Genomic DNA, 24,209 nt, shown 5'->3' on the forward strand with positions numbered 1-24,209 from the left:
TTTAATAAAATCCTTGTTTTGGTTGAACCTGGTCTCCTTGCACTACTTGTGTCACGAGTTACAAAGCCAGAACCCAGAAGCAGACCAGGACAAGGTAAGTTGAAACGAAGGTGAGTGTTTATTTACAAATTCAAGAGTGATGCTGAATAATCCAGGGAACAGAGCGGGCGGCGTTGATTAGTTGTTGGGGGTGCAGTGGTTGATCCAATCATGGCTCGGCAGCCGCCGACCACCAGGCAGAGGTTGGATGAAGGTTCCGGACGAGTGACTGCAGATGGAACAAAACGGAGGTAAGTAAACAACAAACCAACAAGGTGCAAAACAACAAAACTAACGCTAGAAGCTCTAAGACTGATACTCTGGTAAACCTACTGTTCATGGCTAACGATCCGGCAGGGAATGGATGTTAGGCCAGAGCCTAAGAAGGGTGATGATCAGGACCAGGTGTGCAGATTGCTGATGGGATGCAGGTGCGGAAATCAAGAGAGCTCCCCGGAGCGTTCCAGAACCCTCGGGAAACTGGAGCTCACGAGCAGAAAAACTAGTCCACAGACAGGACCCGACTCAGACTGCCGGGATCGTTACAGTACCCCCCCCTCCGGCCGAACGCCACCGGGCGAGACTCCCCGGAGCGCCAGGATGGAGGCGGTAGAAGTCACGGATGAGGTCAGCATCTAGGATCTGTCGCCGCGGAATCCAACTCCTCTCTTCAGGACCATACCCCTCCCAGTCCACGAGATACTGGGAAACCCCGGCCCCGCCGTCTGGAATCCATGATGCGTCGCACCGTGTAGGCAGGACCACCTCCGATCATCCGAGGAGGAGGAGGAGGAGGCGGAGGAGGCAACAGAGGACTGAGGAAAACAGGCTTGAGGCAGGAGACATGAAAGGTGGGATGGACTCTGAGCGTCCTCGGGAGTTTGAGTCGAACTGCCACCGGATTGATCACCTTCTCCACCACAAACGGACCAATGAACTTCGGTAACAACTTCCCTAGACTCAGTCCGTAAAGGAAGATCCCGTGTGGCCAACCAGACCCTATCTCCGATGGTATAGGTGGGAGCGGGGATCCGGCGACGATTCGCCTGGAGCTGATACCGGTCCGAAACTCTAAGAGTGCCTTTCTGGCCCGATGCCAGGTCCGGTGGCAACGACGAATATGGGCCTGAACAGAAGGCACTGAGAGCTCCTTCTCCTGAGAAGGGAACAAGGGAGGTTGGTAGCCATACAGGCACTGGAAGGGAGACATCCCAGTGGCAGATGTAGGGGAGAGTATTGTGGGCATACTCAACCCAAGGCAACTGAGAGACCCAGGAGGTGGGGTTGGAAGAGGCCAGGCAGCGTAGCGTGGATTCCATCTTCTGGTTGGCTCTCTCCGCCTGACCATTAGATTGGGGGTGAAAACCAGATGTGAGACTGACTGTAGCTCCAATGGCCAAACAGAAGGACTTCCAGACAGCAGAGGTAAACTGAGGGCCACGGTCGGGGAACGATATCACTGGGCAAACCGTGGACCCTGAAAACCTCCCCTAACCAGGATCTCGGACGTCTCCGAGGCAGAGGGAAGCTTGGCAATTGGCACAAAGTGGGCGAACTTGCTGAATCTGTCCACGATAGTCAGAACGACCGTGTTCCCCTCAGAAGCGGGCAACCCAGTGACAAAGTCCAGGGCCAGATGCGACCATGGTCGCCGGGGAATAGGAAGGGGGTGAAGTAGTCCAGAGCTGGGCCGATTGGTACTCTTATTCTGCGCACACACTGGACAGGCAGCAACATAACCCCCGAGTATCCTCGGCCATGGCAGGCCACCAAAAACGTCTGCGAAGAAACGCCATCGTCCGAGCCACGCCAGGGTGACAAGCCATCTTGCTGGCGTGGGACCATTTGAGGACCGCAGGGACGAACCGACTCAGGCACAAACAACCGACCGGGTGGACCGTTACCGGGACCGGGCTGCGTCCGAAGGGCCGCCATCACCTCCTCCTCAATCTTCCACCTAACAGCTCCCACGACGCAGTTCCGGGGGAGAATTGTCTCGGTCTTGGACCCACTCTCCTCCGTCTTGGAGAACATCCGAGACAAGGCGTCCCGCCTTGCCGTTCTTAGATCCAGGTCGGAACGTCAGGGAAAAATTGAATCGTCCGAAAAACAACGACCACCTGGCCTGACGGGAGTTGAGACGTCTAGCCGATTGCACGTAAGCAAGATTCTTGTGGTCAGTCCAGACAATAAACGGTTGCTCCGCCCCTCCAACCAGTGGCGCCACTCCTCCAAGGCAAGTTTCACCGCGAGAAGCTCCCGGTTACCCACATCGTAATTCCTCTCCGCAGGCGAAAGGCGACGAGAGTAGTAGGCGCAGGGATGGAGTTTACTGTCCGTGGAGCATCGCTGCGACAGGATGGCGCCAACTCCCACATCAGACGCGTGCCCACTTCAACGACGAACTGACGGGCCGTGTCCGGTTGAGAGAGAATCGGTGCGTTGGTGAATCGCCTCTTCAAATCCAGAAACGCTCGATCCGCCTCCGGATTCCACTTGAAGCTCCTGATACTGGAAGTCAAGGCAGTTAACGGAGCGGCCACACGGCTGTAATCCCGGATGAATCTGCGGTAGAAATTCGCAAACCCCAAAAATCTCTGGAGCTGCAATCTCGTACCGGGCTGGGCCCATTCCAGAACCGCTCTAACCTTCTCCTGGTCCATCCTAATCTCTCCCCTGGAGATGATGTACCCGAGAAAGGATGTCGTGTGGGCGTGAAACTCGCACTTCTCGGCCTTCACGAACAGGCGATTCTCCAACAATCGCTGCAGAACCTGCCGGACATGCTGGACGTGGTCGGAAGGTTCCTTCGAGAAGATCAGAATGTCATCCAGATAAACAAACACAAAGAGACCGATCATATCTCTCAGGACGTCGTTCACCATACTCTGGAATACCGCTGGAGCATTGGTCAATCCAAACGGCATCACCTGATACTCGAAGTGACCCATCGGTGTATTGAAACCCGTCAACCACTCGTCTCCCTCTCTGATCCGGACCATGTGATACGCATTGCGTAGGTCTAGCTTGGTGAACACCGTAGCACCCTGTAAGGAGTCGAAGGCAGAACTCATCAAGGGCAGGGGATACTTGTTCTTGACCGTGATGTCATTCAACCCCCGATAATCAATACACGGTCGAAGAGAGCCATCCTTCTTACCCACAAAGAAGAATCCTGCCCCCAGGGGTGATGACGAGGACGAACGAGACCAGCAGCTAGGGACTCCTTGATGTAGGTCTCCAAAGCCTCACGTTCAGGGCGGGAGATACTGTATAACCTTCCCTTGGGGTAGACAGCTCCAGGGAACAGGTTGATGGCACAATCATATGGTCGGTGGGGAGGGGAGTGACAGAGCCTTCTGCTTACTGAACACTTCCCCCAAATCGTGATATGTCTCGGGAACCAGGGACAAATCTGGGGGTTTAGCCTCAATCACCTGACTGGGAACCGAATGGGGACAGGCAGTCTTGAGACAGTTAGCATGACAATCAAGGCTCCAACTCGTTACCTTGCCCGTCACCCAATCGAACGTGGGATTGTGTTCCTTCAGCCAGGGGGTATCCAAGGACCAGAGGAACATGGGAAGACGGCAGAATGAAGAATGAAATCATCTCCGAATGATTCCCCGACAACAGCATCTTAACCGGTTCAGTCCTCATCGTGATACGTGCCAGACTACTGCCGTTCAGAGTGGTCGCTTCAATGGCTTCCGGCAATTGCTCCTTGGAAAGCCCCAGCTGTTCCACCAACTCGGCATCAAGAAAGCTTCCATCGGCACCTGAATCGATAAAAGCGTTAATCGCTAAGCTCTGATTCCTGTTCACAAGGGTAGCCGGGAAACGGGGTCTGACAGAGGTATTGAGAGGTCGAAACTGGCTCGCTAAAAAGTCCTCCCCAACTTTAGCGAGCCGCGCAGTTTGACGACCGCCCGGGAACAGGTGGCGAGGTAATGTCCCGAACCACCACAGTAGAGGCAACCGTTAGTCCTACGTCTGAGTTGGCGTTCCTCCTTGGTTAACCCGTGCCGCCCTACTTGCATTGGTTCCGAATCGGGAGACAGGACCTCTCCACTAATCCTGTGTGGTGGACGATGATCGACGTATTCTGGTCCAATCCCGACCCGACTGGAACCTGAGAAGCTGATCGATTGGACGGACCCCATTGCTTCTCCCTCCTTCGCTCTCGGACTCGATTATCCACCCGAATAGACAAGGCTACCAAGCTGTCCAGGTCACTAGGCTCCGGATAGGAGATCAACTCATCCTTGAGCTGCTCCGACAGACCCTGGTAAAAGGCCGCTTGCAGAGACTCCTCATTCCACCCACTCTCCACAGCCAACGTCTTGAACTCGATCACGAAGTCGGCCACGCTGCGAGTTCCTTGGTGAAGCGAAAACAGGCGCCTAGCTGCGTCCCTCCCTCGGACGGAATGGTCGAAAAGCTTCCTCAACTCGGCCGTGAACCCCTGGTATGAAGCCATGCAGGGGTCTTGTCGTTCCCAAACGGCTGAAGCCCACTCCAGCGCTCGACCACGCAGCAACTCAATCACAAAGGCTATCCTAGCCTTGTCTGTGGCATAAGAGTAGGGCTGTAGATCGAACACTAACCCACACTGCATAAGGAAAGAACGGCATCTTCCCAGCTCCCCCTCATATTTATCCGGCGTCGGAACCTTGGGCTCACGGAAGGACACCGCTCCAGACGCGGCAGGCGAGATGGGTGAAACCGGTAGTGGATCCTCCACCGGAAACTTGCGCTGGTTCTGGACCTCCGTCAGACCGGTAGAAAGGTTCCGAACTGCCAACGCGATCTCCTGTAGCTCCGTGCTATGATGGCCCAACATCTTCTCCTGATGGGTAATGGCATGGCGAACAGAGTCCAGGTCCGCTGGGTTCATTACTGGCCGGATCGTTCTGTCACGAGTTACAAAGCCAGAACCCAGAAGCAGACCAGGACAAGGTAAGTTGAAACGAAGGTGAGTGTTTATTTACAAATTCAAGAGTGATGCTGAATAATCCAGGGAACAGAGCGGGCGGCGTTGATTAGTTGTTGGGGGTGCAGTGGTTGATCCAATCATGGCTCGGCAGCCGCCGACCACCAGGCAGAGGTTGGATGAAGGTTCCGGACGAGTGACTGCAGATGGAACAAAACGGAGGTAAGTAAACAACAAACCAACAAGGTGCAAAACAACAAAACTAACGCTAGAAGCTCTAAGACTGATACTCTGGTAAACCTACTGTTCATGGCTAACGATCCGGCAGGGAATGGATGTTAGGCCAGAGCCTAAGAAGGGTGATGATCAGGACCAGGTGTGCAGATTGCTGATGGGATGCAGGTGCGGAAATCAAGAGAGCTCCCCGGAGCGTTCCAGAACCCTCGGGAAACTGGAGCTCACGAGCAGAAAAACTAGTCCACAGACAGGACCCGACTCAGACTGCCGGGATCGTTACAACTTGAGCAATCCCGCTGAAAGCTGTGTAGCCTCTCGTGACATCACAGATGGTGGAGAATACGGGCACGCTCAAGCGTTAATAGTGCATGTCAGAGGAGGATACCGAAGGTTTGATCACCCAGTTTTCCAAGTTGGCCGTAGGCTCCCCGCCGACTGAAATGGAGGACATATTGAAAGCCCTTGTTGCTGGCCAGCAAGCCCAGATGCAAGCAAACGTGGCTCTCTTGGAGGAGCAAAAGAAAGCCAACCTTCTGAAGGCAGAGGAATTGCAGTTGCAGAGACAGAGGGTTGTCCAAAATACCCGCCCAATAAAGGCAAGTGACTTTATATCTAAGATGGGAGCTACCGATGACATTGAGGCATACCTGCATGCATTTGAGGCCACGGCCACTAGGGAAGCCTGGCCCAAGCAACAGTGGGTTGGTCTGTTAGCCCCCTTTCTAACCGGGGAATCACTGAATGCTGTCCGGGACCTGGGCCCTGACCAGGTTACTGACTATGATGCCCTGAAGTCTGAGATCCTCAGCAGATATGGACTCACAAAGTTTGGTATGGCCCAGCGCTTTCACGGCTGGACCTTCCAACCAGACCAACCTCCTCGGGCGCAGATGCATGAACTTGTCCGAATCGCAAGGAAATGGCTGGATCCGCAGAGGAATACAGCAGCGGCGGTGGTGGAGGCCGTTGTGGTGGATCGTTACCTACGCGCCCTGCCTTATGAGGCAAAACGGTTCATCAGTCAACAGGCCTTGACCACGGCTGATCTGACCGTGGAAGCTGTGGAAAAGTACCAGGCCACAGCGGAGATGCTGAATGCTTCCCGAAAAGACCCCAGGAGGGCGGCCCCACCACAAATGGGAAGAACCCGTCCAAAGGACCCCAAGGTCTCGAACCCAGCCACGTCAGGACTTTATCCCGGCTCCAGGGGGAGCCAGAAACCAGGCGGGTCCAAGAAGAGTACACCAGGAGGGGGAAACTCGACAGTGTTACCGGTGTGGGGGAGATGGGACATATCTCCTGGCAGTGTGGGAAACCAGCCGATGAACCTATGCCCACTGCGGAGTCCTCCAGCTCAGCACCCACACACCGTTTTGCCTCGCTCTTGGGAGTCGTAGATGGCGGCCCAGATCGACCCCCCCCACCTGCCCGGTAACTGTGAATCACCATGATGTGGAGGCCTTACTGGATTCTGGTAGCCGGGCCACCCTGGTGCGTAAGGATTTGGTGGGCCCAACGTGTCTGACCCCGGGGAAAGTCCTCCCAGTTTCCTGTGTCCATGGGGACACCAGAGAATACCCCATTACTGAACTTACAATGACCAGCACACGGGGAACCATACACACGACGGCGGGGGTGGTTGATTCCCTCCCCGTCCCTGTCCTAATTGGACGAGACTGCCCAGCCTTTTACCCACTCTGGAGAGAGTCTCAGGAGAGGATAACCCGAGTACCTCGGAAACGGAGAGGCAAGACTCATCCTGGGAAGGCTCCGGTGCAATCCTCCGAATTACTCACTCCCGCCCGGGCTCTGATAGGGATGGCAGGTGCCCAGACCGACACAGAGACGGAGCTACAGAATCTGGACAAAGAACTGTCTGGTCTGAAGGGGACCGCTGAGAGGTATCGTTTGTTAAAGCAACAGTTAGACATGAAGACAGAAGAGTTAGATATCCTCCAGGCTAAACTCCAACAGAGCTCCTTCCCTAAGCAACAGGAGGAGCTGGAGAGGCTGCGCAGGACCATCGAGGAGTGTGAGGAGACCCTGCGCAGTAGTAAGGAGGTCCAGAAGAAGGCAGAGGAGAAGTACAAGGTGTTGGAGAACAAGATGAAGAATGCGGAGGCAGAGAGAGAGAAGGAACTGAAAGCTGCTCAACAGAAGCTAAACTCTGCTAAAACCAAGGCTGATGCGTTCAGTAAGAAACTCAAGGAGAGACAACAGGAGGCTGAGTCCCTGGTCCTAGAGTTGGAGGAGTTGAAGAGAGAGCAGTCTGGCAAGCACCACGGCAATGCGGACGCCCTCTCCCGGCGTGATGCCTTCTTCGCTGCCTTTACCCCGACGAGGACGTCGGTCCCGAGGAGGGGGATGTGTGATGTCACGAGAGGCTGTGTCCTGGAGGGACGTTACATCCCCCTGAGATGGCTGCAAACCCAGACAGCTATGGCTCCATCTGCTGGTATGGTCGGGAACTCCAACCCTCTATGGCCAATCTTCCCACGCAGCTGAAACCAATCAGGGGCTGATGAGCTGAAGGTTTGGTTGAAGGTTTGTTGAAGGGAAGAGACACAGTCTCCAAGCTGGGCTCTCTGGAGGACAAGAGTGCTGCACGTCCACTTCCATGAGGAATATAAGGATTTGGAGATACTTACCTTTGGGAAATACTCACCTTTGGATATATGCACCTGTGGAAATACGTGTGGGACATTTGGAAGGACGTTTTGCTGGGTTGGCCACTAGCTGCAACGTGGAATACAGTAAGACTGGGGAAAAGTTATTTGAGCGAGGGAGAGTTATGATTTTGGATGTGGAAGAGACATCCCTGAACTGTTAACCCTTAAGAGCCACAAGAGAACATAATTGTGTTATACTTTCGTTAGTTTCCCAAGACCTTTAATAAAATCCTTGTTTTGGTTGAACCTGGTCTCCTTGCACTACTTGAGCAATCCCGCTGAAAGCTGTGTAGCCTCTCGTGACATCACAGTATGTTCCTAAATGGACATTTAAACATTAAGTTTGTGTGTTATAACCTCCTTTTAAAAATCCAATTGTTTTAGATCTTGTCATTAATCAGACTGGAAAATGATCCCTCTGTCTGCTCTGCTGTGTAGGGAGGTATCCATCACAGCAAAACAAACAGAAGGAATAAACACTGGTCCTCCATCTCCCCAACCCCCCACACACAGAACCCCAAACCCCCATCTGCCAGATCGATAGGAGCAAGTGGCCAGCTGTGAGCGAATGGAATCTAAAGAGCCTTTCATCTCAGCATCTATCACAGCCTTTGAGGATTCAGAGGGGCGGGACTCAGGTCACATCAATCATCTGTCCTGTCTCTTAGAGTGAAGCCCCATTGGCTGATGGCCACTTATATCACTCTGTCCCCTTATACAGCCTCTGATTTAGGTCACTTTTTAGCATATCTGAAATGTGCATTGTGCATTATGTCTTCTGTTTGGTCTCTTCTTCCTGTACCAATATGGATGGTAGGATCGAGAAGAGAGAGATGCTACTCTCCTCCCACACTACAGTCAACACTCATCTGCTCCATTATAACTACAATAACAGCGTGAAGGAGAATGTTAATGCAGCCAAGCCCAAATACCACCTCCTACAGTTCACACTGAGACAAGAGAGAAAGAGAGTGAGAGGAAGAGCAAGTGACAGCAAGTCCAGAAATGGTCTACGCTTTGACATTTTATCAATTTGTTCATAATTGAAAATATCTGTGAAGAAAATGTATCATCACCCAAAGAACCCCCTCTCGTCAGAGTTGTCTGATATTGACAGACTCGGGTCCAAACAGCATGTTTTATTTCAAATACATTAGCTGTGCTTGATTTAGCTTCCCCAGCCCAATGGAACCAATAGAATAGTCTCAGAAATGCTAAATCTGCCCGCCCGGCACACAGAGTAAGCTATATTAAGAAAGCCCTTAACAGAAAAACCTACAGGAACACAGCTAAAGGTCATGAACCCTGTCCTCCATTTCTTGCTGAGGAGGAGGTATTTTTCTTCTCTCAGAACTGTAGAAGTCGCTCCCCCGCTCTTTCTCTTCCCTAGATCTTGTCTGAGCAGACAGCAAAGATACCTTTCTATTTTTCCAGGCTGAGTCAAACTCTGCATGGGAAAAAGGGGGAAAGAGGTTGACATTTTACATATCTATTTTAGCTGAAGAGCAGAGGAGAGGAGAGAGAGGGAGGGAGGGAGGGAGGGAGGGAGGGAGGAGCGGCAGAGAGGCAGCAGCAGTCTGGAATGTGAATGTGTGGCAGAGTCAGCTCTGACTGATGTGGGATCAGAGTGACGGCTGTATGCAGCGGTGTTGTCCTGGAGAGAACACACACACATACACGCACGCACACAGTGAAAAGTGCCTGTCGGCTATGACTGTAGGGTGCCGCCAAGCGTATAGATTACATCAGGTCACCCAGTCAGGTGAGTATCTATATCAATACAACTGATCTTATGTTTATAAGATACACTATATATACACAAAAGTATGTGGACACCTCTTCAAATTAGTGGATTGGGCTATTTCAGCCACACCCGTTGCTGACAGGTGTATAAAATCGAGCAAACAGCCATGCAATCCCATAGACAAACATTGGGTGTAGAATGGCCCGTACTGAAGAGCTCAGTGACTTTCAACTTGGCATCATCATAGGATGCCACCTTTCCAACAAGTTAGTTCGTGAAATTTCTGCCCTGCTAGTGCTTCCCCGGTCAACTGTAAGTGTTGTTATTGTGAATCTGGGTTTGGCGGATGCCAGGAGAACGCTGCCTGCCTGAATGCATAGTGCCAACTGTAAAGTTTGGTGGAGGAGGAAAATGGTCTGGGGCTGTTTTTCATGGTTCGAGCTAGGTCCCTTCCAGTGAAGGGAAATCTTAACGCTACAGCATACAATGACATTCTAGATTATTCTGTGCTTCCAACTTTGTGGCAACAGTTTGGGGAAGGCCCTTTCCTGTTTCAGCATGACAATGCCCCAGTGCACAAAGCGAGGTCCATATAGATATGGTTTGTCGAGATCAGTGAGGAAGAACCTGCACAGAGCCCTGACCTCAACTCCATCAAAAACCTTTGGGATGAATTGGAACGCCGACTGCAAGCCAGGCCTAATCGCCCAACATCAGTGCCCGACTTCAGTAATGCTCGTGGCTGAATGGAAGCAAGTCCCCGCAGCAATGTTCCAACATCTAGTGGAAAGCCTTCCCAGAAGAGTGGAGGCTGTTATAGCAGCAAAAGGGGGACCAACTCCATATTAACGCCCATGATTTTGGAATGAGATGTTCGACGAGCAGGTGTCCACATACTTTTGGTCATGTAGTGTATGTCATTTCCTGAACCTACAAACCCACGGACATCATAATAAGAGCTGTATCAGACAGACAGACAGACAGAAAGACAGACAAACAGACAGATAGACAGACAGACGGGCATACATGCTACTGTTGTTTTCACAGTATGTTGCACTCAGTTCTCAGAAAGAGGATGTCTGTCCTACAGAGGGAGAGAGAGAGGGAAGAGAGAGAGGGACAAGGAGAGAGAGGGAGAGAGAAAGAGAAAAAGGGAGGAGCGAGGGAGGGGAAAGAGAGGACGAAAGAGGGAGGAGAGAGGGAGAGCGAGAGAGAGTAAAGAGAGAAAAAGGAAAGAAAAGGAGAGAGAGGAGCAGCCATGTCTGTCTGTCTGAGTGTTTGTGTGCGTTTCTGTTCCCCCCCTTGTCTGTCTATCTGTCTGTGTCAATGCATGTCTCCTCCTGTCCCGTTCTCCCAAAGGACTGTGTGCCTCTCTCTCAGCAACAGCCTGGCTCTGACGTCCCCAGCAGAGCAGAGCCAATCTGACTACAGTCTGCCCTGGTTAAACTGTCTTTACTGGAAATGAAGCAGGACACAATATAATGACCAGCCTACAGACCAAAGAGATCAATGAAAGGAGAGAGAAGACAGAGAGAGAGAGAGAGAGAGAGAGAGAGAGAGAGAGAGAGAGAGAGAGAGAGAGAGAGAGAGAGAGAGAGAGAGAGAGAGAGAGAGAGAGAGAGAGAGAGAGAGAGAGAGAGAGAGAGAGAGAGAGAGAGAGAGAGAGAGAGAGAGAGAGAGAGAGAGAGAGCGAGCAAGCGAGAGACAGAGAGCGAGTGAGAGCGAGCAAGCGAGAGACAGAGAGCAAGTGAGAGAGAGAGAGAGAGAGAGAGAGAGAGAGAGAGAGAGAGAGAGAGAGAGAGAGAGAGAAAGCGAGAGAGATCAAGCGAGAGAGAGAGGGGGGGGGGGCATGAGAAAGACAACATCTATGCTTTAGTAATAAGCTAGAATCTCCAGTTTCCCCTCGTCTCCTTCTAGTGGAGAAGAATAAATGTTTCAGGTGAAGAGATCATCTCCAGCTGACTGTTCTCCATCTATCTCCTCACAGCAGAGAAACACTGCTGCTACATCACAGAGAGGAGGGAAAGAGAGAGAGAGACGAAAGAGAGAGAGAGAGAGAGAGAAGGGAAATGAAGATTCACAGTGTGTGCGGTGTGTTGCAGTGTGGTGCGGTGTGGTGTGGTGCAGTGTGGTGCAGTGTGGTGTGGCATGGTGGAAGGGAGGCTAACACAGGTAATACCTGGGTGGTGACAGAGGGTTCAGAGGATACATCTGTTTAGGTAGGTAGAAAGGGAGGGAGGGAGGGAGTTGGGTAGGGTGGTAGGTAGGTAGGTAGGTAGGGTGGGAGGGAGGGAGTTGGGTAGGGTGGTAGGTAGGTAGGTAGGTAGGGTGGGAGGGAGGGAGTTGAGTAGGGTGGTAGGTAGGTAGGTAGGGTGGGAGGGAGGGAGGTGGGTAGGGTGGTAGGTAGGTAGGGTGAAAAGTAGGGAGGGTGTGAGGGATGGAAGTGGGTAGGAGGGTAGGTAGGTAGGTAGGGTGGAAGGTAGGTAGGGTGGTAGGGAGGGAGGTGGGTAGGGTGGTAGGTAGGTAGAGTGGAAGGTAAGGTGGTAGGTCGGTAGGCTGGTAGGTCAGTAGGGTGGAAGGTAGGGTGGTAGGTCGGTAGGCTGGTAGGTAGGTAGGGTGGAAGATAGGGTGGAAGGTAGGTAGGGAGGTGGGTTGGTTGGTAGGTAGGTAGGTAGGTAGGGAGGTGGATAGGGAAGGTGTGCAGGAATGATCAGTCTCCTCCTCCTGCCATCCCATTAACCATGTGGCAGGAGCAGAACAGAGGCTATCCATTCCCAGCCCCAACCAGAGCAACACCAACTCATGTTCAGATTGAATTCTGGGGGCGAGAGCTGCTTTCCAAATGCCCCCAGGCATTTCTCTGGTATAGTGAGCAGTGGTCGTACCAAGAGCCAGGAAACTAGTCGAGATGTAGCTCCAATTCAGTTCATACGAGACATTTCTGTGGACCATTTCAGATCTCTGCTACATCTAGAAACTGCATGTGAATATTGATAACGTCTATGCTTTATATCCTGTCTGTGAGACGCTGTGCCCTTTAGTCTCAGTACAGTATGTTAATGGCCTGTCGTTGGTCGTTGGGCGATGATCAGACGCCGCGCTGTCAGAAGGTCAGGGTGTGACGGGGCGGAGATGGAAATTGGAGAGGCGGAGACGGAGGGATAGAGAGGACAGGAATAATAATAAATGATGGGTTATGGGTTTATATGGTTAGATGAAGGGCTCAGTAAAAATATCAGAATAAGATCTTTATAATAAGGTAATACAGCATTCTTAATTGTCTTACATACACTTACTACAGCAGTTGAAATGTACTTGTTTTTACTGCTGTAAGTACAGTGTGGGTGAGTAAAAACATTGACTCATAGACCTCCAGCTAGCAGTGTGTCTTTAGGGCTGAGCTGTGTGTGGAGAGCTGGAGACTAAGAGTCTAACAGCCCCCCCACGCCACACACACACACACACTCTGCCTCTGCCTGCAACTCTGGATGGCTATGCATTTAGAACAGGATGCTCCAGTAGTGTGTGTGTGTGTGTGTGTGTGTGTGTGTGTGCTGGGCTGAGGGCTCGGTCACCCAGGTGGGAACTTGAACAACCAGTGTGGATTACCTTCCCATCTCCTCTCCAGTACTGACTTCAATGATTGGGGGAGAGAGGGGTGGAGAGGGGGAGGAGGATGGGGAGGGGAAGAGGAGGAGGGGAGCTGGAGAGAAAGAGGGGAGATGTAGGGGGAAGAGGAAGAGAATGGGAGGGAGAGGGAGAAGGGCAAGAGTGGAGAGATGGAAGAAGAGGAAGAGAAGGAGATATGGAGGGAGGGCATCCTTTACTTGTCCTGACTCTGAACCCTCCTCTGCCCCCATCCTGAAGAAATTCAATTTTTTCTGCTCCTCTATTTGCATCTCTTCGTTCCTCCCTAAATCTACATATTCCTCTCACTGCTGCCCAGTGGTCCTGCTATAACCCTGTTAAGAGTATGTCTCGCTGCCTGCTACACACAAAACAAACACACACAGAGCTTGCCATCAGTCTGGTGGTTAGGGAGTGTATTAGGAGCTAGCCCGGTGAGTCCATGACAAGAAATTAGCCAATTAAGTCTTCCCCTGGCTCAGTTTACAGCTGGTTATGACAGAGGTTGCACACGCACACACACAGCTTGGCAGAGGTCAGAAGCCAGTCACACGATAAATCATTTATACTATTTCATCTTCCATCTCTGTAGGGGGCAGCAGCAGAACCGGCCCAGATATACTACCTCAGTACGATTATCTAAGGGATGGAACAATACAGTACCTCACACTAAATATTAAGAAAGTTTAAACTCATTTACAGCATTTCTATACACTTTAAAAACATATTTAAGTGATAATGCCCGAGAAGTCTGTGTTTGGAGGATATATTGGCACGGGTGTTGTTAGGCCTGAGACGCTGTGCCATTATATACTCCAAACACTGGCTTCTAAGGCATTATCACTTTTATACAACGGGTTACCAACATATTCAAATAATGATTGACATATTTTCATTAAAAACGTTATTTTGATGAATTTATTCATAGTATTTCATCTTTCCACAAGATATAGTCCCGACACAAGTCTAGGGTTGCTACCCAAACCGGCTGGTCGTTCGTTCTATCGGTTCGGTTGCCAGAGACGCGACCCAGTCGTTCAGTCTTTTTGTTCTGTATCTATGGACGCGACCCAGGCGTTCGTTCTAAATGTTCCATTGCCATACTGGCTGGCAACATTCTTATCCCTTGTTTGCTAGCTAGCCAACTACGGCTAACTTACAGTCACGTCATTCAGGATTACACCCACCTGTTGTATAAGAACTCACATTACTCAGCACTGGGATTAAAAACTATAATTAATACGTACAGCTGGATCTGTTAGCAGAAAAAATATGTTATTAAGAAAAGGTAAACAAATATGTTTGTCTTCATATGTAGCTACGTACCTGTATATGTGTGTGTGTGTGTGTGTGTGTGTGTGTGTGTCAGTCACCAGATGATTTTATTGCCTGGTATATCCTATCATCCCTCTAGCAGACTAACCCTATTCCACTCTGTGGGACTCTGTCTCCACATGCAGAGAAATCCTTTAAATACTCCCAAACTAACATTGTGATTTGTACTGTGTGTGTGTGTGTCTGTCCAGACTGACACAGGGATTTGTTCAAGGTTTTATCCAGATTAGCCTGCCTCAGTGTTGTGTTGGAACACAATAACCTGGCTGGGTATTATCATGTCGCTGCATCACACAGTTGGCTGGCTGATGGAAGGGAAGGCCATTGAAAGAATGCAGGAAATGGACAATACCTTCCTCTCCATAACAGGCAGGCAGAAGTCTCCATAGGGAACCAGGGAATTATGGAGTTTCTTCACTGTGCAGTGTTACCAAGGTACAGTGAGGGAAAAAAGTATTTGATCCCCTGCTGATTTTGTACGTTTGCCCACTGACAAAGAAATGATCAGTCTATAATTTTAATGGTAGGTTTATTTGAACAGTGAGAGACAGAATAACAACAAAAAAATCCAGAAAAACGCATGTCAAAAATGTTATAAATTGATTTGCATTTTAATGAGGGAAATAAGTATTTGACCCATCTGCAAAACATGACTTAGTACTTGGTGGCAAAACCCTTGTTGGCAATCACAGAGGTCAGACGTTTCTTGTGGTCCTCTGCAGCTCAATTGGTAGAGCATGGCGCTTGTAACGCCAGGGTAGTGGGTTCGATCTCCGGGACCACCATAAGTAAACATTTATTCACACATGACTTTAAGTCGCTTTGGATAAAAGCGTCTGCTAAATGACATATTATTATTGTAGTTGGCCACCAGGTTTGCACACATCTCAGGAGGGATTTTGTTCCACTCCTCTTTGCAGATCTTCTCCAAGTCATTAAGGTTTCGAGGCTGACGTTTGGTAACTAGAACCTTCAGCTCCCTCCAGGACCTTAATGTGCTTCTTCTTGAGCCACTCCTTTGTTGCCTTTGCCGTGTGTTTTGGGTCATTGTCATGCTGGAATACCCATCCACGACCCATTTTCAATGCCCTGGCTGAGGGAAGGAGGTTCTCACCCAAGATTTGACGGTACATGGCCCCGTCCATCGTCCCTTTGTTGCAGTGAAGTTGTCCTGTCCCCTTAGCAGAAAAACACCCCCAAAGCATAATGTTTCCACCTCCATGTTTGATGGTGGGGATGGTGTTCTTGGGGTCATAGACCGCATTCCTCCTCCTCCAAACACGGCGAGTTGAGTTGATGCCAAAGAGTTCGATTTTGGTCCCATCTGACCACAACACTTTCACCCAGTTCTCCTCTGAATCATTCAGATGTTTATTGGCAAACTTCAGACGGGCCTGTATATGTGCTTTCTTGAGCAGGGGGACCTTGCGGGCGCTGCAGGATTTCAGTCCTTCACGGCGTAGTGTGTTACCAATTGTTTTCTTGGTGACTATGGTCCCAGCTGCCTTGAGATCATTGACAAGATCCTCCCGTGTAGTTCTGGGCTGATTCCTCACCGTTCTCATGATCATTGCAACTCCACGAGGTGAGATCTTGCATGGAGCCCCAGATCGAGGGAGATTGACAGTTCTTTTGTGTTTCTTCCATTTGCGAATAATCACACCAACTGTTGTCACCTTCTCACCAAGCTGCTTGGCGATGGTCTTGTAGCCCATTCCAGCCTTGTGTAGGTCTACAATCTTGTCCCTGACATCCTTGGAGAGCTCTTTGGTCTTGGCCATGGTGGAGAGTTTGGAATCTTGATTGATTGCTTCTGTGGACAGGTGTCTTTTATACAGTTAACAAACTGAGATTAGGAGTGTGCTCCTAATCTCAGTTCATTACCTGTATAAAAAGACACCTGGGAGCCAGAAATCTTTCTGATTGAGAGGGGGTCAAATACTTATTTCCCTCATTAAAATGCAAATCAATTTATAACATTTTCTACATGCGTTGTTCTGGATTTTGTTGTTGTTATTCTGTCTCTCACTGTTCAAATAAACCTACCATTAAAATTATAGACTGATCATTTCTTTGTCAGTGGGCAAACGTACAAAATCAGCAGGGGATCAAATACTTTTTTCCCTCACTGTAGTTCAGGGAACCATGCTCATGTGATGAGTCTCCTTGCCTGAGACTGGAAGACTTGCTTTAGCTCCATGTGCTAATGCTTATAGGCCTCAGCTCAGTGTTACATCAGACAGTCTTGTGTTGCACAGGTGAACCAGGTTTAATACCCAGTCTGTCACAAAGGCATGCCAATGTTGTGTAAACTCAGTTATGTAACCCAGTTTTTTTCCCCTGCAGGAAGGTATCCCTGCCTCTAGCAACAGCTGACAACTAGAACAGATGTAAATGGGATTAGTGCTTCTCTTTAGGAGACACAACCATTATTCTTTGAGTTCCACCTAGCCGTGTAAAGCTGTATTAGAAAGGCGTTTAGCAGAAACAAAGGAAAACATTAGGCTTTTTAATCCCTTAAAGCTGCTTTATGTAATTTAATAAATAAACAGAGCCTGTTTCTCTAGCTCCACTCCAGGGAAATTACTCATGCATATTTCAAAAGTGTCGGTCTGTCTGTCTGCTGGGGCTGAGAGGGGCTTATTGTGGAGCAGACAGACGACATATCAGACATACCCTCCTCTCCTCCCATTTAAAATCCTCTCCTCTTTGCTCTCATCCTCTCCTCTCCGTTCATGCTCTCCTCTTCGTAGCTCTCCTCCCTCCATCCTCTCCTGTCCTCTCTCTCCTTCTCCTCTCCTGTCCTAATCTCGGTTAACCCAGAACTAATAAGTATTGTGTAATTAGTCAGCTGTTCTATTAAGTTCTGGGTCCATACATGTTAAGAGAAGGGATCAAGAAATGCTAGAACGAGGAGCGGAACCAGAACAAGGAACTCCACCTGAATGTCCTTTCCCCTTCCGAAATTCAAAAAATGCCAACACCTGCAAAACTGTGATTTGTCCAAAGCACTGGAACTAATGCTGCTCATTATCCCACGCATCCCATTCCTTCCTTAAAGATTCTACGTTACCAGTTATGTTTACGTAAATCTCTCCACAAGAGATTACTCCTGTCGTGTCCTCCTCTCCTCTCCTCTTTTCTCTCCTCTCCTCCTCTTTTCTCCCCTCTCCTCTTCTCCCTTGCTGATATTTTGTTGGTAATAACCAAACCTTGACTTGTGAATTTGAGTACATTTTGTAATTATGAATCTATTTCCAGACTTTATAAGCTCATTGTGAATTTGAGTACATTTTGTAATTATGAATCTATTTCCAGACTTTATAAGCTCATTGTGAATTTGAGTACATTTTCTAATTATGAATCTATTTCCAGACTTTATAAGCTCATTGTGAATTTGAGTACATTTTGTAATTATGAATCTATTTCCAGACTTTATAAGCTCATTGTGAATTTGAGTACATTTTGTAATTATGAATCCATTTCCAGACTTTATAAGCTCATTGTGAATTTGAGTACATTTTGTAATTATTAATCTATTTCCAGACTCTGTAAGCTCATTGTGAATTTGAGTACATTTTGTAATTATGAATCTATTTCCAGACTCTGTAAGCTCATTGAACAAATACATTCATCTTCTACATATCCCTTTCCAATGGGATAATAAAAAAACTGGATTTGCTGTACATTTGATGCAGAATAATACGCTAATTATCAAAGTGCCAGTCAAAACTGTAGTGGGATGTCCACTAACAAGGCTGGATCTCTGCTACAGAATGTAAATATGGTTCTGCAGTCACCCAGTGTGTGTGTGTGTGTGTGTGTGTGTGCGTGTATGTGTGTGCACGTGTGTGAATGTGTGTGTGGGTGTGTGTATGCGTGAGTGTGTGTGTGTGTGTGTGAAGCCTGGATGACGCCTGTTCATTAGCCAGTGTATTCCAGTGATGGGGGGCTGCTGAGGCACAATTCATTAATTGATAATTTTCACTTTAATTAAAAAATATTCCCAGGTAGCTTTGATAATCACAACAAACACGTCCGTAGCAGTGAATTAACCACAGTTTTAGGTTGATTTCCTACGTGCTACCCATGCGTAGAGCCCTATAAAATCTGCCATGCGGAGAACGCGGACGGAATCACGGAATCCAGACATTAAAATGGAATTCAACAACATACAACATTTTATTAAACTTAGGGAATCAAATACAATTTTATTTGTCACATGCTTAGTAAACAAGTGTAGACTAACAGTGAAATGCTTACGGGCCCTTCCCAACAATGCAGAGCGAAATAAAATAGAGAAATAGTGGAAAAGTAAAACACGTAATAATATATACACAATGAGTAACGATAACTTGGCTACATACACGGGGTACCAGTACCGAGCAGTACGAGGTAATTGAGGTTGATATGTACACATAACTAGGAATAAAGTGACAGATAATAATCAGTAGCAGCAGCGTATGTGATGAGTCAAATAAGTTAGTGCAAAAAGGGTCAATGCAGATAGTTAACCAAATAGCTACCCAGACTATTTGCCTAACTATATTGAACAAAAATATAAATGCAACATGCAACAATTTTAACGATTTTACTGAGTTACAGTTCATATAAGGAAAATCAGTCAATTTAAATAAATTCATTAGGCCCTAATCTATGGATTTTACATGACTGGGCAGGGGTGCAGCCATGGGTGGGCCTGGGAGGGCATAGGCCCAACAACTTGGGAGCTATGCCCACCAACTTAGGAGCCAGGCCCAGCCAACCAGAATTAGTTTTTCCCCACAAAAGGGCTTTATTACAGACAGGTGGCTTATGGTAGAGAAATTCTCTGGCAACAGCTCTGGTGGACATCCCTGCAGTCAGCATGGCAATTGCACGCTCCCTCAAAACTTAAGACATCTGTGGCATTGTATTGTGTGACAAAACTGCACATTTTAGAGTGGCCTTTTATTGTCCCCAGCACAAGGTGCACCTGTGTAATGATCATGCTGTTTAATCTGCTTCTGGATATGCCACACCTGTCAGGTGGATGAATTATCTTGGCAAAGGAGAAATCCTCACTAACAGGGATGTAAACAAATGTGTGCACAACATTGGAGAGAAATAAGCTTTTTGTGCATATGGAACATTTCTGGGATCTTTTATTTCAGCTCATGAAATATGGGTCTAACACTTTACATGTTTTTATATTTTTGTTCAGTATATTTAGCAGTCTTATGGCTTGGGGGTAGAAGCTGTTCAGGGTCCTGTTGGTTCCGGACTTGGTGCATCGGTACCGCTAGCTGTGCAATAGCAGAGAGATCAGTCTATGACTTGGGTGGCTGGAGTCTGACAACTTTTAGGGCCCTCCTCTGACACCGCCTGGTATAGAGAGTTCCTGGATGGCAGGAAGCTCAGCCCCAGTGATGTACTGGGCCATACGCACTACCCTCTGTAGTGCCGTGCTGTCGAATGCCAAGCAGTTGCCATACCAAGCGATGATGCAGCCAGTCAATATACTCTCAGCTGTAGAACCTTTTGAGGATCTGAGGGCCCATACCAAATATTTTCAGCCTCCTAAGGGAGAAGAGGCATTGTCGTGCCCTCTTCACGACTGTGTTGGTGTGTGTGGACCATGATAGATCCTTAGTGATGTGCACACCGAGGAAATTGAAGCACTCGGCCCTCCGTTTTCTGTAGTCCACGATCAGCTCCTTTGTTTTGATGAAGTTGAGGGAGAGGTTGTTGTCCTGGCACCACATTGCCAGGTCTCTGATCTCCTCCCTATAGGCTGTCTCATCGTCGTCGGTGATCAGGCCATCCACCGCCGTGTCGTCAGCAAACTTAATGATGGTGTTTGTCCCCTGTAGCTCAGTCGGTAGAGCATGTCGCTTGCAACGCCAGGGTTGTGGGTTCGATTCCCACGGGGGGCCAGTAAAAAAAATATATATATATACAGTGGGGAGAACAAGTATTTGATACACTGCCGATTTTGCAGGTTTTCCTACTTACAAAGCATGTAGAGGTCTGTAATTTTTATCATAGGTACACTTCAACTGTGAGAGACGGAATCTTAAACAAAAATCCAGAAAATCACATTGTATGATTTTTAAGTAATTAATTTGCATTTTATTGCATGACATAAGTATTTGATACATCAGAAAATCAGAACTTAATATCTGGTACAGAAACCTTTGTTTGTATATATTATGCACTCACTAACTGTAAGTCACTCTGGATAAGAGCGTCTGCTAAATGACTAAAATGTCAAATGTAAGACTCGAGGCTATAATCGCTGCCAAAGGTGCTTCAACAAAGTACTGAGTAAAGGGTCTGAATACTTATGTAAATGTGATATTTCAATTTTTGTATTTATAAATTTGCTAAAACTTCTAAAAACCTGTTTTTGCTTTGTCATTATGGGGTATTGTGTGTAGATTGATTTGGAAAAAACACAATTTAATCCATTTTAGAATAAGTCTGTAACGTAAATGTGGAAAAAGTCATGGGGTCTGAATACTTTCCGAATGCACTGTACATACACACACACACATATATATACACAGTGAGGGAAAAAAGAATTTGATCCCCTGCTGATTTTGTACGTTTGCCCACTGACAAATAAATGATCAGTCTATAATTTTAATGGTAGGTTTATTTGAACAGTGAGAGACAGAATAACAACAAAAACATCCAGAAAAACGCATGTCAAAAATGTTATAAATTGATTTGCATTTTAATGAGGGAAATAAGTATTTGACCCCTCTGCAAAACATGACTTAGTACTTGGTGGCAAAACCCTTGTTGGCAATCACAGAAGTCAGACGTTTCTTGTAGTTGGCCACCAGGTTTACACACATCTCAGGAGGGATTTTGTTCCACTCCTCTTTGCAGATCTTCTCCAAGTCATTAAGGTTTCGAGGCTGACGTTTGGCAACTCGAACCTTCAGCTCCCTCCACAGATTTTCTATGGGATTAAGGTCTGGAGACTGGCTAGGCCACTCCAGGAACTTAATGTGCTTCTTCTTGAGCCACTCCTTTGTTGCCTTGGCCGTGTGTTTTGGGTTATTGTCATGCTGGAATACCCATCCACGACCCATTTCCAATGCCCTGGCTGAGGGAAGGAGGTTCTCACCCAAGATTTGACGGTACATGGCCCCGTCCATCGTCCCTTTGATGCGGTGAAGTTGTCCTGTGCCCTTAGCAGAAAAACACCCCCAAAGCATAATGTTTCCACCTCCATGTTTGACGTGGGGATGGTGTTCTTGGGGTCATAGGCAGCATTCCTCCTCCTCCAAACACGGCGAGTTGAGTTGATGGCAAAGAGTTAGATTTTGGTCTCATCTGACCACAACACTTTCACCCAGTTCTCCTCTGAATCATTCAGATGTTCATTGGCAAACTTCAGACGGGCCTGTATATGTGCTTTCTTGAGCAGGGGGACATGCATTTTTCTGGATTTTTTTGTTGTTTTCTGTCTCTCACTGTTCAAATAAACCTACCATTAAAATTATAGACTGATCATTTCTTTGTCAGTGGGCAAACGTACAAAATCAGCAGGGGATCAAATACTTTTTTCCCTCACTGTATATATATATATATATATATATATATGAGTCAGACAGTGTGCCAGTAATTTCATCTTCAAAACACCTGATATCTCCAGAGACCTGGAGAACTCATCCAAAAAGCATGTATGACCATCCTGTAGCATGTAGAGACAGAGAGTTCCTCACAGGTATGCATAACCATGCTCTATAATGTCCTGGTATGATAACGTGTGGAAGCTAGCTGCTGCCGACCTGCCATGCTCAGATATCTGACTTTGTCTATTAGACAGGGGATTAGCTGCTCTCTTCCGCCAGGTAGCGAGGGATTCAGACTATTTTACCCACCTCTAGACCTCCCTCCTTCCCTTCAGACCTCCCTTCTTCCCTCCAGACCTCCTTCCCTTTCTCCGTCTGCCCCTCTTACCTTGCCGTGTTACATATTCATCGGCAAACTGGTTTCCGGGGCCAGCAAAGGATGAGAGGAGAGGAGGAAGAGGAGAAAGAGACAGAGGAGAGGGGTCTGACAGCTTAATCATGGAGTCAAAGCTGCAGAGAGGACAGGTCTTCTCTCTCTCTGCTGCCTCTGGCTGTCACAACCACCTACATGATGTAATCCCCTCTCCTCTCCTGACACCAGCAGACAGAGCAAAGAGATAGCAGACATGGCCAGAGACATACACAGAGGTAGAGAGAGACAGAGATACAAAGAGAGGTAGAGAGATACAGAGAGGTAGAGAGAGACAGCGATACAGAGAGGTAGAGAGAGACAGAGATACACAGAGAGGTAGAGAGAGACAGAGATACACAGAGGGGTAGAGAGAGATACACAGAGAGGTAGAGAGAGATACACAGAGGGGTAGAGAGAGATACACAGAGGGGTAGAGAAGATAGAGACAGGGTGGTAGACATAGAAAGACAGAGGACCTTTCAGAGAGGTGAAGATAGATAAAGTGTCAGAAATACAGAGGCACAGATAGGATCCCCCAGAAGGGCAAACTAGAGAGGCTCTGAGACAGGGGAGAGGATAGAGAGACAGAGGGGAGAGGATAGAGAGAAGAGTTAAAGAGCTACTAGGAAAACAGTTTGTCAATAGTTAATCTGAACAGACCAAGGTCTTCTTGTCATATCCCAGTGTGAATGGACAGTCAGCCGTCCACTCTATTCACCCACAAGCGACAGCCACCTCACGCTAGACCCAGCCGTGCTCGTTCCAGACATCCCACAGTGAACAAATCCAAATCATTTATTTTCAGTCACATTGAAAGAGTCCATTATAACTTTATATGGCCCTTTAATATAAAGTGGGAATTGAAGGTGGGAGTGAAGGCAGTGGGGGAAAAAGTACTCAATTATTATACTTGAGTAAAAGTAAAGAAACCTTAATACAAAATGACTCAAGTAAAAGTAAAAGTCACCCAGTAAAATGCTACTTGAATAAAAGTCTAAATGTATTTGGTTTTAAATATACTTAAGTATCAAAAGTATAAACCATTTCAAATTCCTTATATTAAGCAAACCAGACGGCACACATTTTATTTTTATTTTTTATTGACAGATAGCCAGGGGCACACTCCAAAACTCAGACATAATTAACAAACAAAGCATTTGTGTTTAGTGAGTCCGCCAGATCAGAGGCAGTAGGGATGACCAGGGATGTTCTCTTGATAAGTGTGTGAATTGGACAATTTTCCTGTCAAAATGTAACAAGTACTTTTGGGTGTCAGGGAAAATGTATGGAGTAAAAAGTACATTATTTTCTATAGGAATGTATTGAAGTAAAAGTAAAAGTTGGCAAAAATATAAATAGTAAAGTAAAGTACAGATACCCAAAAAACTACTTAAGTAGTACTCTAAAGTATTTTTACTTAAGTACTTTACACCACTGAGTGAAGGAAGGAATTGAAAATAGATTGTGAGACGTTCCTTCGAGACCTGTGTTAATTATCTCACTCACTATCCTCTCTCTCTCTAGAAGTCTGGAAATACAACAGACCTGGGAATCAGATCATTATTAGTTGTTATCACATCTTCTGATCAATATGATTGATTGGGTATTGATCAAGCCAAGACATGATGTTTTTAAATAAACTGTG

At 47.7% G+C, this 24,209-nt stretch overlaps 1 protein-coding gene across 2 annotated transcripts in view; it reads right to left on the reverse strand.

Annotated features, from left to right (window-relative positions):
• Positions 1-24,209, reverse strand: part of LOC121571713 (ephrin type-A receptor 3-like) — a 687,439-nt gene that overhangs the window by 177,236 nt on the left and 485,994 nt on the right. The gene's annotated exons all lie outside the window — the stretch shown is intronic.

The sequence above is a fragment of the Coregonus clupeaformis genome, chromosome 29 (assembly GCF_020615455.1).
Source record: "Coregonus clupeaformis isolate EN_2021a chromosome 29, ASM2061545v1, whole genome shotgun sequence".
Taxonomy (NCBI): Eukaryota; Metazoa; Chordata; class Actinopteri; order Salmoniformes; family Salmonidae; genus Coregonus; species Coregonus clupeaformis.